Source organism: Panthera uncia, assembly GCF_023721935.1.
Source record: "Panthera uncia isolate 11264 chromosome C1 unlocalized genomic scaffold, Puncia_PCG_1.0 HiC_scaffold_3, whole genome shotgun sequence".
In the NCBI taxonomy this organism is placed as follows: Eukaryota; Metazoa; Chordata; class Mammalia; order Carnivora; family Felidae; genus Panthera; species Panthera uncia.
In genome coordinates, this window is record NW_026057584.1 from 84,687,203 (window position 1) to 84,701,599 (window position 14,397).

Genomic DNA, 14,397 nt, shown 5'->3' on the forward strand with positions numbered 1-14,397 from the left:
ATGTGCTGTGTAGATCCACTTTTAAATATGTGTGTGTGTGTATATATATATATATATATATATACACACACACACACACACACATATAAATACATATATAAATACGCATATATAAGTAAATACACACACACACACATATACATGCATACGTGGAAACATGGATATAAGATGAACTTACATTCAAACAGAAAATAAAGTCCCATCTCTAATGTGAGTTTTAAAAAAATAAAGTTGAGCAAAAACATAAACAAATGATAAACTTAAATCTATTGGGTCTATTTCTAAAGACTTAATCCTACATGGTAACTAGATAAGCATATGTACTATTTCGTTCTCACAAGTTAAGAGTAAAGATGCCTGGGGTGTGTCTGGGTGGCTCAGTCATTTAAAGGACCTACTCTTGGGACTCTCAGTTTCAACTCAGGTCATGATCTTGCGGTTTGGTGAGTTGGAGCCCCACATTGGGCTCCGCACTGACAGAGCGGAGCCTGCTTGGGATTCTCTCCCTCCTCACTCTCTGCCCTTCCCCCACTCACATCCCTGTCTCTCATTAAACATTAAAAAAAATTTTTTTAAAGGGTAAAGATACCTAAGGAAACAAAATTCATACAATCTACTAATTAAAGACTTCTTTATAGTTTTGCTATCCTTTTTTTGTTGTTGTTGTTTTAGGCTAAAAAAATTATAGCCATTACAGTTAATAATAAATGAATCAAAATACTGAATTGTTTGTTTATATTTGTTTAAATTTCAAGCATCATACCTTTTGCAGTGAAAACCCAGGCACCACCTGTGTTCTAATGAACTGACACTGAAATAATATTGTCTCCACAAAAGCCAAATCCACACTCAGAAGCTATTAATTGCTCTTGGTGTACAGAGAAGCCTTACTCAATATTTGGGCATCACAGATAGTATTGGAATACAAACCAATAGGTGAGAGAGAGAGAAAGAGAGAGAGAGCAGCTGTGGTGGCAGGACGAGGGCACTGAGGAAAGAGAGACCGAGACTGACACCTAAGGAGCACAAGACACCCTAGAGCCTCATAAGGAGCAGCTCCCAATACCCAATCCCTTCTGATTATTCACTGTATCTGCTTTGGTGCCCATTTCATCATTTGGTTCTCTCCTGGAACAAGTGCCCTGGCCTGAACCCCAGTTTAAGGCTCCTCCCCCGATAATCTGTCTAGCCCTTACCAGTAGCCTCCTGTCAGTCACCAGAGCCTATCCATGAGACCCAGTAGCTGATTGGAGTCCTACTTCCACTGAAACAGAACCCCTCAGAAAGTAAGAGGTACTGCCTCATACTTGGCAAGAAGAGCCACTGAGCACCTGAAAGAGCCCTGGATGTTGAGGTCAGCTTCTCATGAACTTTGTGCATCAAAGCCCTCCAGCTACTGTCGTTGAAACATTGGCCTCCCTCCCTGAAGTTCTGACATTAGACTTTCTCCTCACTCCCTCCGAGCCTGCTCTGAGGTCCCAACATGCCTTTAGCCCAGCCTGGAAGGGTTATAACATGTCACAGGTGATTTAAACTAATTTCAGTGGTGGTTAATGGATTTCAAAGACCTGACCTTTTGTGCATTAGGAAGATCTACTCTTGCCTTCACTTTATTTTGTAGCTATCATTTGGCTGGATGGCCTGCTGTCTATATTCCCAATAGCATTCATCACGCACAATCTGTCTTCCCTGCCAGCCTGCAACGATTAGGTCTGTATCCTTATTCTCGGCATGGAGTCCAACACATAGTAGGGAATTGGTAAGCATTTGCTGAATGAATAAATATGTGATACACGTGTGTAATTGTCAAGCAGTTCATTTGTTTAGGACATGAAGTGCCCCATCACATATTTGAATTTATTAATTGGCCAATAATCCTGATGCATTAGTAAACACATTTAAACTTTAACATATTGGGGTGCCTGGGTGGCTCAGTCGGTTAAGCATCCGACTTTTGCTCAGGTCATGATCTTGCAGTCTGTGAGTTCTGGCCCTGTGTCGAGCTCTGTGCAGACAGCTCGGAACCTGGAGCCTGGAGCCTATTTCGATTCTGTGTCTCCCTCTCTCTCTCTGCCCGTCCCCTGCTCACGCTCTGTCTCTCTCTGTCTCTGAAAAATGAATAAACCTTAAAAAGAAAAATTAAACTTTAACATATTTACACATAAGGGCACACTTTCAAAAACCATTTAACCAATGTCTAGGGGTAGGTAGGAGGAAGATTATAAATATCTTTGCATTCAGTTGTTGTTTCATAGTATATACAGAATTTAGTTTGTATTACTGGCCTCTCAAGAGAGAATTGAAGCACAAATAATATGTTTTTATCTACCATCTTAACATGTGAAGTTTTTCTCCCTTCAAAAGAGTATTTGCCAACTTTGCTTTATAAAATTCTAAGTAAACAGAAGGAAAAGACAGCCCCTTACTGGAAGTAGCATTTTCATTCAACAACAGAACTATAATAAATATACCTTTTCTTGGGCTTCACATTCATCAGCAAAAAGTCCAGAAAACTATAGGTAGAATATATTGAGATAGCCTCCTTATCTTTACTTAAAACTAATAATTTTGTGACTTCATGACAAAAAGAAAAAATTATTTTTCAATGTTCAGTATCTATATGATCCCGGCTGCCCCTACTCTCCCATCTCAAATAAACCCAAATAATTTTCCAATTTTGTTCCCAAACCACTCTCTTGACCAACTATTTATGACTTGGTGCTTTTATGTACTAAAGACAAGTGACAAACCAGTTATGGAAGAGAAGAGAAAAAATTTCTTCAGGTTGCTCTCCTAAAACCAAGGCTCCCTTTCTAATGTGTACACATATTTGTACATGTATGTATCAGAACTAATCTAAGTCACAGGGTAGAATTCAACTCCATTTTGATGGCACTCTGCTATGACTCTGAGCCAGTCCCTTCAACACTCTGTTTCCTCATCTGTCACAAAAGAGTACTAAAATTTGCCCTTGGCCAGTTTCACAAAGATGATTCCATATCTGAAACATACTTGGGGCTTCCAAAATGGGTTTATTTCATCTGACTCCATCAAAATCTTAATTTCCTCCTTTTCCAAATGGGGCATAATAATATCTGCCAACCTTGAAAGTTTATTGTAAGGATCAAGTGAAGATAATACATATGCAAAAGCTTTGAAATTTGAAAATGTTTTACATGTGAAAGTTATTTTTATTCGAATACTTTCACAAATGCTTGTCTAATCTAAATACAAGTCATTGCAAACTACAATGAGACCTTTCCGATTGGGGGGGCCCCCTGTTAATATGAAGTGCAGGGAAGCTGCGTTGCTCCTGTGGCTAAATGCATCATCTGCAGAACATGCGTGTGCTTGGTGTTCTTTGTTCAGCAGTGAAAATCAGCTCCTACCATGACATTCACGTTCACTTCAAAATGTATTTTTAAGTGTCCACCGTGTGCCAGATACTTACTAGGAGTCGAGGGTATGCCTTAGCTCAGACTACTATACAGCATACCATAGACTGCGTGGCATAAACAATAGACATTTACTCTTCATGGCTCTGAAAGCTGGGAATTCTAAGATCAAGGTGCCAGTGTATTCACTTCCTGGTGAGAACTGGCTTCCTACCTTGTAGACAGCCACTGTGCATGGGGACAGCAAGCTCTCTGTGTCCTTTTTCTTACAAGGGCACTAATCTCACCTTGGGCACCCACCCTCATGACCTCATCTCAACCTGATTACTTCCCAAATGCCCCACCTCCACATACCATCACATTGGGAATTAGGCCTTCAATAAATCGATTCTGGGAGATAGAACATTTGGACCAGACGAGAGTATAAAGATGAAAGAGGCAGTGTCCCTGGCCTCAGAGAAGCCTTGTTCTAGTTGAAAGAAGACACATAAAGGCAACACAGCAGTGCAGAGTGTGAAGTGCTGTGAGGACACAGAAGAGCCAGCCTCAGACTTCTAGGAGGAGATGACATGTGAGCTGAGTTAAAGAATGAACGCTCAAGTCAGCCACATGAAGGGAAAGGAGAGAATACTCCCAGTAAAAAGCATAGGTGCAAAGGCCCTAACATTGGAAATAATATGGCTTGTTTAAGGGGAAATACAAGCAATAGTACAAAAGGGTAATGTGCCCTTTGAAGATTGGCAGGAGACGAAAATGAAGAAGAGAATGTGTTCCACCCAAGAGAGCCTCATGTGCTTGGCTAAAGAACCTGTGGTTTATGGCATAGGCATAAGAAATGCTGCAGTATTCAAACCGTGGGGACAGGCAGGATTAAACTGGCCCGGTTTCTTGGATTCTCGATTTTATCCAAAACTATGGAAGAGGTACAAAGTTTAATTGAAAGGTTATCATTTCAAAACAATATTCATAAATATTTAAACACCCACCCTCAGGGGTCCATCTCTGAGGTTCGCTGAGTTTGAGGAATACCACAGTCATGTCATTGGGAACTGCTGATGGTTTGTAGGCTCAGTGGTGACACAGTCAGAAAGATGTTGTTGCAGATCAATGACTCATACCGGTGATGGAGAATAGATACGAGGGAGGAAAGACTGGAAACAGGAAAGCCAGTCGGGAGGTAGGCACAGCGTTCCAGGAAAGAGATGACAAGTACCTGAAATAGGGTAAGATGAAAGTGTGGAGGATTTGGGAAACGTGAGCACATGTCAGGAACTTGTGGAGGTAAGATCGTTAGCATTTGCTGACTCATTAAATATGGATTTTTTTTTTTTTTTTTTTTTTTTTTTTTAAGAAAAGAGTCAAGGGGCACCTGGGTGGCTTAGCGGGTTAAGCATCTGGCTCTTGATTTCGGCTCAGATCACAATCTCACAGTTCGTGGGTCTAAGCCCACAGAGGGCTCCTGTTGCTGACAGCATGGAGCCTGCTTGGGATTCTCTCCCTCCTTCCCTCTCTCTCTCCCCCCTCCCTCACTCATGCATTCTCTCTCTCCCTTTCTCAAAAATAAATAAACTTTTAAAAAAATTTTAAAAAGGAGTTAAAAGTCACCCCAGGATTTGGGCTTGGAAGACTTGGGATGGACCGTTGTGCCCTTCAATAAGCTGCAGAATATAGGAGAAAGTCAAAAGTTAGATTATCCCTTCAGCTCTGACCATGTACATTTCTACGTACCCATGAAAATCCAGGTGAAGATGGTCTGAATTCCTCCCGATAGTCTTCTCTGATTCTCCTGTGAAAAATCACAAGCATTTGCAAGGTGGTCAGAATTAGTGGGCCATTCGGCTTTATCTCCTTCCTCACTTCTGGTGGCCATGTCTAGACTTCCTATATGACCTGGGTTCGCCTCCTTCACTATTTTCTCCAATGCTTCTTAGCATCTATGACAGAGTAGTGGCTGCCTGAGTGTGGTTTTCTTAGGGAAGCACAAACAACCCAGTTCCTTAAGCTCCTTGGTTTTTTAACCTTTTCAATAACACGCCATATGTCACTGACTTGAGGACTATTCTTAAATAAGTAACCTAGAAGAAAATTCATTATCATACCATCCACAATCTCTTAGCCTCCCATATCCCTATTTCTGAACTTTATTTCATTTCCAACAACTTCGTTTCTAATCTTGCTCCTGGATTCCCAATTATAATAAAACAAACACTGATCTCAGGTGGGGAATAAGCATCAGAAACAGATGAACTCATAAGACAAAAATCTTATGTCTCTGTCCTCCTGTTTTCATGCAAATGTCCCCAGTAATTAAATCAGGGAAAGAAAATGTAGCAAAAACATATCAGCCAAATGGTTTCAAAATTTCAAAAGAAGCTGTAAATATGGTCTTTTTTAGAAGATCAGGTTCTAACTAGAGTATGAGAAAGGGTAACAGTTGTTCTGATGAAGCAGTTTTTAAATTCTTGTCAGTGATTTAAAGAGAGATAACTGATGTATGTTGAAGAAGCTGGCAAGATTTTTAAATAGTTCGGACGCTACAGGGAGCATTTTTTTTTTTCTTAAAGCAATGTACTCAGAAGTGTTGGCAAGATTTTATTTGAACGTAGCAGTGCTTATGTGAGGAAGTTATTTTGAATTACCCTAGTATAAATATGTATGACTTTATTTGTATTGAAAATTTCCTTTGCAAGTGAGTGACTGAGGGACTGTTATATCTCTATTGCTTGGCAAATGATTTCAGTATTTCATTTTGGAAATAAAATACTCAACACTCAAAAATAATGCCAGACTCCTGTTTATGACCACAGGTGATTTTTGTGCCTACGTTAATACCTTTTAACTCCTATTTGCCATGTGGCACAAATGGCATCTGTTGTCTTACGTCTGGCTTTTTTTATACAGTATTCATGCATGCAAGCATCCATTCATTCGGCAGACATTATTCAGAACCTCTCAGCCACCAAGCTCTATGCTAGGCACAAGGCAGACAGCAATAGTATTGAACTGGCCTTCCTTATAATATTTCACGTAAGCATTCTGTTTCCTCTGGGAAGTTTTCTGCAATATAGTGGAAATTTCTAATCTTAGCATCATAGCTTATTATTTAAAAAGCTAAGCCTGTTGAAGGCTGTGGACAAGGCTAACTTTGGAAGATAGTTTTTCCTCTCAGCAGAGAACACCAAAACAAGGGTAAGAGGAGGTGAGGGCCCTGAGAAATAGGACCTGAAGGGGAAGGAAGAAGAGAGAGGGAAGGGTACTGGAGAAGCAAAGCATTGTAAATAGGGCTCATACTTTTCACCTCTGGACTTTTGAGCAACCAGTTACTGTTCTACGTGAAAATGAAACTCCTGGCAGGAAAATCATCTACCCCTGTGCTGATGGAGCCTGTTCGTTTACTTAAAGGAGAAACAAAACACAACCCTACACCTTCTTTGTTTTCCTTCTTCAGCTCTTGTGTGGTGTTAGCAGGTGAGGAGATCATTTATTCTCAAGTGCAACTTCACACTTGGCGGCATAAGCAAATCATACTTGTACTAGTCCGGTCCATTTCCTCCTTATGATTTCTTTCCTTTTTCAGAGAAAACCTCTTATTAAATTTTAATATATTTACTTAAAAATCAACCACGAGAAGGCTCATCAGAGCCATTTAAAGAGAAAGACAAATATATACACATAATTCTGCATATGCTCCTTCGTTTATCTGAGGCCATGTGTAAAGCTGATACAGCGGAAGGGAAATAAGCCAGCCTAACTTGATAAAAAGGAAGTGTGTGAGTCTAAGTGTCCATGGTCCCCGCCTGCTACCCTCATCTATGCTCGTGCTCATCTCAAGCCGTTACAAGTGTGAAACAGGAGCTCACTTTACTTCCCTTTAAAGCTTTTTAATGAACGGCAGATTCCACAAAAGACAACAAATATTTACTATATAACAGGCACTGTCTTAGGGGATTGGGAAAGATACATCAGGGGTAGATCATCTTCCTTTGTCAAATAAATTACTGTTTAAAGATCCTAAGTGAAGCAACGATTAAAAATTTCCAAGTGATGGGGTGCCTGGGTGGCTTAGTTGGGTAAGCAGCCAATTTTTGATTTGAGCTCAGGTCATTATCTCACCGTTTATGAGTTCGAGCCCCATGTCAGGTTCTATGCTGATAGTGCAGAGCCTGCTTGGGATTTTCTCTCTCTGCCTCTCCCCTGCTCCCTCACTCTCTCTCTCTCAAAATAAATAAACTTCAAAAAATTTTCCAAGTGATGGTTTTGCTTCAGTATCATAAAACACATTACTTTGCCCCAAATCCAAAGTTCAAAGTGATTTCAAATTGCAAAACATACTTCACCCAATCCTGAACATTCTCCTCAAGCACACAAGAACCCTCCCTAGTAGAAGTAGAGATCATCTTTACCTAATGACCATGGCAAACTATTGTAAATAATTTTTCAATATCCTATATAAATGCCAGATGATAGTAGGTAATAATACACCTCAGGATCATGCTGATTTCTCTAAACTGAAATTCCAAATACTTATGAGATAGATAAATTAAGCTTTAAAAGAATGAGGTTTTAATTTTTCCTTCTTGTTTTGAAAGACCAAGAATTTTCTGTGAACATTCAGTTTTGTTCTGTCCCTCTTGTCTAGAAGGGTACTAGCCATGTGCCAAGAACAATAGAAATACCAGCTTCCCTCAACCCAGAAAAAATACCCCTTTGCCACAGGAGCCATACTTATGGTTCCACAATGGCCAAGGGAAAACCTAATAGGAACAGATTGTGTGTGTGTGTCAAAGTCAGTTCCAGAGAGAGAGAAAGAAGCCTGGTTTGCACAGTAGTAGAACCACTAGAAAAATATGCTCTGTCCCTGTGTCCACGGCCCAGTCCTCCCCTGACGCCCTCCTTTCTAGGGCATGGGGTAGAAAAGTCACATACACAGTAGATCATGCCAGGGCCTGCTGACACAACCCTGCTCCCAGATTTACAGGCAGGAGAGTGAAGCAATGTCTGCGCTACATACGTAGTCTTACTTTTATTTTCATTTTTTTAGGTAGATGTTTCAGCACTTGACTGGGGGGGATGGGAAGAAGATATTGCAGGAAAATTTCTCAGTGCTATTACATCCCTTCTACCCACTCCGCAATCCCTTCAATCTTCTGAAGTTTGGGTGAGGGTCAGTAAAGAGCTTTGGACGGTGTTAAGAGCCTCTTCTTTTTACCTAGCACAAATAGGATCTCTGATACTTCCTGGCCATGCTAAGCTGGCTACAAGACTACTTCCTCCCATGCCAGGTCATACGGAGAGAATGAGGTGGGAAAATATTTTTCCTTACAATGACAAATGGCCATGTGAAAAATGGAGTCTCAGGGGCTAGTATCGTGATGTTTATTATCATGAACACCTGACCTTTCCCACTACAAATTGAGAAATTCCATGGTAGTTTTCTAACTTTGTTATCAGTGAGCATTGATTTCTGTACAATGAAAGAACCAGTTAAATAATTCCTAGTAAATCATAAAATAGTTAAAACAATTAAATAACAATAAAATAATTATAATAATAATTAAGCATATGCTACATCTACTCTACTTTTTTATAACTTAACTTCATGTTTTTCAGGTAATTCATGGGAAAAAACTCCTATGTATTTTTTAAATGTTTGTTTTATTTCGAGAGAGAGAATGTGTGCACATGTGGGGGAGGGTCAGAGAGAGAGGGAGAGAGAGAATCCCAAGCAGGCTCTGCATTCAGCAGCTCAGCACAGAGCCCAATGTGGGGCTCAAACCCATGACCGCAAGATCGTGACCTGAGCCACTATCAGAAGTCACTCAACAGACTGAGCTACCCAGGAATTCCTATGTATTGATAGGTCCCAGATTTTCCTATGTACTGATATGCCTGTCCTGAATCAGACATTTTACATATATTGTTATTTTTTTTCACCACAACTAGCTTAAATCTAAGTGTTCTTTTGCTCTTTTTATTTTTCTTAATTAATCTCTATGCCCAACATGAGGCTCGAACTCACAACCCCAAGATCAAGAGTCACGTGCTCTACTGACCAAGCCAGCCAGGTGCCCCTCTTTTGCTCATTTTTAAAATGAGGTTCACAGGAGTTTAATATCTTGTTCTCAATATATAATTAGTACACAAAATGCATGAAATCAAATCCAATTCATCTAATTTCAACATTTGTATCTTTGCCTTTATAATATGCTATCATTGAGGAGAATATAAAGAAGCTAGTGTCAAATACATTGATGTTCAGTTTGCACTCAACAAGTGACAAAAGAAATTGTACAGAAAATAAAAACTATTCATGATCTTCATCACTGACTTGTCCTGTGCTTGGGCGCAACACTGGGGTCAGGGTGAGCCAGAAGGGACCCACGCATGGGAGCTTTCCCTGAGCTGGGGGTCCTGGAGAGAAGACCGAACTGAACTGTGAAGCAACAGACAACAAAGCTAGAGAAAGCATTTGACCTGAGTGTTTGACTTGAGCCAATGTTGTAACTAGAAAAATGAGCCGAAGCATTAGGTCCAAAAGGCAAAATAAGCCATACGTGGAAACACAAGGACTAACCCACTCATCCAGGAAGATTGGAAGTCGATCATAATGCAGGGCGCAGGGTGGGTGGGCACAAGCGGTTCAGAAGTATATCTCGAAAGGTGAGATGATACTGAGTGAGATGTGCCTGGCCTTGGCCACGAAGATGGGCCTGACACATTCAAAGGTCCACACAGAACCAGACACTTAAATTCTAGAGAAAGTCATCAATTCTCTCTAGGTCACATCTAAAACTGCCAGGCATAGAGAAGCAGGTTTGGGTTTTTTTCCTTAGCTATTACCATTTCATAGTTGTGATTATCATGAAGAAGATCACTTTTGAGAAGAAGGTTTTTACATTTAAGTATCTGAAATAACTGAAAAAAAAAAAATCACCCCCGAATAGTACATTAGAACTGAGTAGAGTACAAAGTTTATAACTTTGACCTCTTAACAGAATAAGGACTATTAAAGAAGACCACAAAGCAGTATGAAGCTATTTCCAGGTCACCAGACAATCTGTAGGTACAAACAATTGCTGGTCCCATTTCCCTTCAAAAAGGGAAAAAGTAAAAGGTACAGGTCACTCTGAGCCCCTAGTCTGATGTCCAAATGGCCCTTTTGGTGGCTTTGACCTATGAGGAGCACGGAATGGGTCCTTAGAGACAGGAAACAATTAAGGACACTTTCAGTGTTTTGAGGAGTCAGAGAAAACAACAACAACAAAAAGCCATCAGTGTTGGGATTAAAAATCGCAATAGTTTTTTTTCCCCTTAGCATTTGCATTGATTTTTCAGCTTTTGCATCAAAAAGAAAATCTGGCCTTGTGGATATTTAAGAGGCTAGGGAATTTCATTTTCCATTTAATAAACTGATTTTCTCCCCCACTATAGGTACTTGGAATTAGCACAAACCCCAGGATAACTACAATTCCAAAAGGGAATGTTCAGTTCATTATGAATGGTCTGACAGCAAATAACGGTCTGACAGCCAAATTCCTGGTCTCCAAATTTGTAAGTTTGCCTTTTTTTTTTTTCCTCACAATTCTTACTCAAGACCGCTTCTGAGCTTTTGCACATTTAACCCTTACACTCAAAGACAGTATTACTCGTGTTACTAAAGAACACGAGAAACTTCAAGCTTAAACACTTGGATTAAAAGAAGTCTGATATTTATAACCAAATTATGACCATCTTGAATACAATAAATTAACTGCTGAACTAACATAATAAAGAAATACTGTATTTATTCTCACGTCTGTGGCTACACATCCTTTGAACAGGTCTAAAGAATCATAAACCAGCCATAAATCTTATGATGTTTTCCATTTTATTTCTTCACTTTAATGACATAGTACTCATCTCTCAATAGGAAAATTATGAATGATACTAAAAGTTAAATAGTTGTTTTTGGTAGTCAAAATTAATTTATACTGTCTTTAATTGATCTGTATGTTCCACATTATTTTTTCAATTTTTCATTATAACAATAAAGCTACACCATAATGACATTTCATGTATTACTTCATTAAATTCTCAATAAAAGCCCTAAGGAATGAACACTATTAATGTACCCACATTGTTGATAAGCAGACAAATTTAGAGAAAATTGCCTGTAATCATACAGGTAATCATCTGCACTGTTAGTATCCAAAATAGATACTTTGAACTTCAACTGACACAGGGATATACAAATTCCAGGGATATATTTGCGTGATCATTTTGAAATAACTTTACACCAGTGCACATACTAATAAGTAAAAAAAAATAATGTAAAATTACCTTAAGTACCACGTCTTAATTATTTGTCAACTGCCTCAATGATCCACTTTTGACCTGTATAAATAGACAACCGAGAAGTTCAATGATCAAATCCCAGTATGAAAATATGGTGCATAATTAGTGCACATCTCTGCATTTGGGGAGGACAGCGAATTGATTTTACATAGGGCATTGTTTTTCCTAATTAATTGTAGTTTTGTCACATGTTTGTATGTGATTGCTACATAAGTGGTTTACAAATTGTTAAGAAGTTTTATGGATATCTAGAAAGAATAATACAATTCAATGAACTTACACAAATGTTAAAGAGAAATTTTACATTAGAATGTTACTTTGTTTCTTTGTCCTGAGAGAATGAATTCTTTTTAAAAAAACACAGTTAAAATCAAGCATTAGATATGCAAATATGTGTTCAGATCAGAGATACCAAAATTATTCAAATGATTAATTATTCATCATAAAATGTCAATTAATAATTATGAAGCATAAAAGGCATCTTTCTAATGCATCTTCATTTTTCTTGGCCTAAAAAGGGGCTTAATATACATGTTCAATTGACTTCTAACAAGTTTTAAAAATGCAACAAAGTAAACAAATTGTAAACAAGTGCAAACTCTGAATTTTAATAAGTAACAACAAATGTGCTCAAAATGAACAAAAAGCAAAAAAAAAATAAGGAAAACAAAAAACATAGCCACATTCATGACCTACATGGCCCCATGCTCACTCACCTGCCAGGGAAGGGGTCAACCTGGCCAAGAAACCAACCCAACAACTCAAGTTGTGAATGTGTTTAGCAAGTACAAAATAAACATGATGTTTCTCTCCGAAGTGGAGAGAGGAGAGTGGGGAGGAGAGTGCCTTGGGAATTTTTTACACTTTGTGAATAGACATTAAAAGATAAAGCACAGTTTAAGTTTCCTTAAATTACCTATTATAACTCCTAAAGTCCATTAAGCACTGCTAAAATATCACTGTAAATGAAAATTTTTCACAGTTTTAATTGTCAATAATTTCCCTGTGTCAACTATTTTATTAATTTTTCCAGGAAGGTTGTATCTTTTAAAAAGTCAGTTTGAGCTGATACAATTCAGAATAAGAAACCATTTGATTACTAAGCTATTGATTTATATTTATGATCATGATTATGATTTACTTGGCACTGACACCTGGTGAACTTGATGACCCAGGGAGTTATTTTAGTTAAGGCGTCCCTGACCTCCCGCTGGTAGATTAATTACATATTAAACACTGTGTTTTCAAAACTAAATGATAAATCTGGACCCTTAAAGGAGGCACAAAAGAATCAGAGCGAGAGAGGAGGGGATGCTAAGAAAAAACAAGAGATGGCAAAAGGAAGATAATCAGATCAAAAGAAAAGAGAACGTAGGAAATGCAATTGGGAAAGAATTTCAAGAAAATAAGGATAAAGGGCTGGGAGGGCTGACAGGAGGGCAAGAAGGAGGGAGGAAAGGAAGGGTTTTGAGTTTTTAATTCCCTGGCGAGGCTGCTGGCGTCCGCGCCCTTAACGCCACAGCCTTCCAAGTTGAGGCGAAAGCCACCTCCTCGGGCCTGCGTCGCATCCAACTTACTCCAAGTTTTCTGGTGACTCCTACAGGGCCCCTTTCCGTCCCCGCCCCCCCCCCTCCCTTAGAGAGATTGACAGTCGCGTGGAGGAGGCTTTTCCAGGCACAGCCTTTCTCATGGTAATCAGCCCCCAGCATCACCTCCCGGCTGCGGCCGCTCCCGCTCCTTGCGCAGCTCGCGGACCCCGGGGACCGGAAACGGGGCGGCGGGCGGGGAGCAAGCTAGCTAGCGACCCAGGTCAGCTGACCCGGCGGCGGGGCGGGGGTCGCGGGGTTCGCGGGCGGGGACAGGTCCGGGGGAGGGCGGGCGGGGACCGACCCTCCCCTCCCCCCCACGTGCTCCTCCGCCCGTTCGGCGGGGCCTTACCCTGAGATCAAATGGAGGGACCGAAGCTGGGGGCGTGGGGGACCGAGCGCGCCGAGAATTGGGGGCGACAATCAGACCTGTTTTGCATCAATAAATTAAGACGCTCATTTGTGTCCTGAAGTTTGCTGGTTCCTGTCAGTGGAGACGTTGGCAAAAGCACTGAAGCCGAGATTCAGCCTTAACTTCAAAAAATAAAGGAAAATAAAATAAAAAGAACCCCCTCAGCTGGCCGCCCTGCTGGGGCCAGGTGACGTGCGTGATTCCATAGCCCGCGGGCCTCACAGCAGGAACGTTAGGGTCGGTCTGAGGTTCTCTGGTCCTTGATTTTGTTGAAAAGGGTTTCTCTCAGAGATGCTCCTGATTTTTTTTTTTTTTTAATAGATTTTCCCCTCCTATCCTAGGCTCAACTCCGAATGGATTGGATTGCAAGTTTGCACGTGAGAAAACCGTTTGGCTTGGCTTGGACCCCTGCCGCCCCCCCCCACCCCCTCCACACACACCCCAATCCAGGGGTCTCCTTTATCACCCTTTGCTTGCAACTCTAAAAGAAGTTGCCCACCTCCTGCGTAACAACCCAGGGTTGAAATAATTCCTCTAGATGAAAGATCAATTCCGTTTTCAAAACGAGAATAGTTTCCTTTTTTTAAATTTTCTCCACATGGTACAAAATAAACAGAATTTGCTTTAAAAAAAAAAAAAATCATTAGCTGTGGCCAAATTCGAATTCCTT

General features: G+C 40.2%; 1 long non-coding RNA gene across 1 annotated transcript; it reads right to left on the minus strand.

The window, feature by feature from the left end:
• Positions 1 to 216: 216 nt before the first annotated feature.
• On the minus strand, positions 217 to 14,101 carry LOC125911900 (uncharacterized). The gene is made up of 4 exons (XR_007454494.1): positions 13,668 to 14,101; positions 11,715 to 11,768; positions 5,124 to 5,181; positions 217 to 4,608 (listed from the first exon to the last, which is right to left on the minus strand). It is a non-coding gene; the product is annotated as an uncharacterized LOC125911900 (long non-coding RNA).
• Positions 14,102 to 14,397: the final 296 nt, after the last annotated feature.